The sequence below is a fragment of the Pteropus vampyrus genome, unplaced genomic scaffold, assembly GCF_000151845.1.
Source record: "Pteropus vampyrus isolate Shadow unplaced genomic scaffold, Pvam_2.0 Scaffold35, whole genome shotgun sequence".
Lineage (NCBI taxonomy): Eukaryota > Metazoa > Chordata > Mammalia > Chiroptera > Pteropodidae > Pteropus > Pteropus vampyrus.
The window spans coordinates 3865610-3866372 of NW_011888816.1; positions in this window are offsets into that span (position 1 = coordinate 3865610).

Consider the following 763-nt stretch of genomic DNA (forward strand, 5'->3'; position numbering starts at 1 on the left):
AATCACAGGCATTACTACAATCTAGAAGACCTCAGAATTTTACAAGAGGTGGTGCCTTTTCTTCCATCAGCTTTCTTAAATGTCCTTTCTGAACTTGCTTATCCAACCTCCCCTCAGATTCATACTTGTCTCTCGGAAGGGTGTATTGCTACTGGATTTTAAAAATTAAAGCTATTCTAAATATATGTAGCAAGAAACACTTTGGGGATCAGTGCATGTTAATATCGATATGAACCTAAATAATAATATTTCTCATTTGGACTCTATGTGCCAGATCTATGCTAAGCACTTTCATGGACTCATTTAATCCTCATAACTACATTGGGGTGTGTATATTATTAATTCCTTCATGTAACAGAGGATAAAACTGAGACTCAGAGAAGTTAAGTAACTTGCTCAAAAGTTCACAGATGCTGAATGGCAGCAAATAAGATTCAAATTTAGATCAGTCTGATGAACAGCCTACGCTTTTAACTGCAGCGTTATACCGGCTCAGAGAACTCGGGGAAGAAAGTACCCTGTTTACCCATTCTCTCTGAGGCACATACACCCCCAGTGCCTCTGATGAGAGGAAGAACCCACAGTGCGGGGTCACGAAGACAGCACCGTCCCAGTGGCAGAAGATCTGGGTGTGAGTGGGTGCGACCAGCCCTTCCTATATTAAGTTCACTATAAAGATTGAATGCTACAATGTGCATGACTAAGATCTTTATAATTGTAGGTCGTGATGGCTTTTATAAAAGATGGATGTAGTGTGCATATA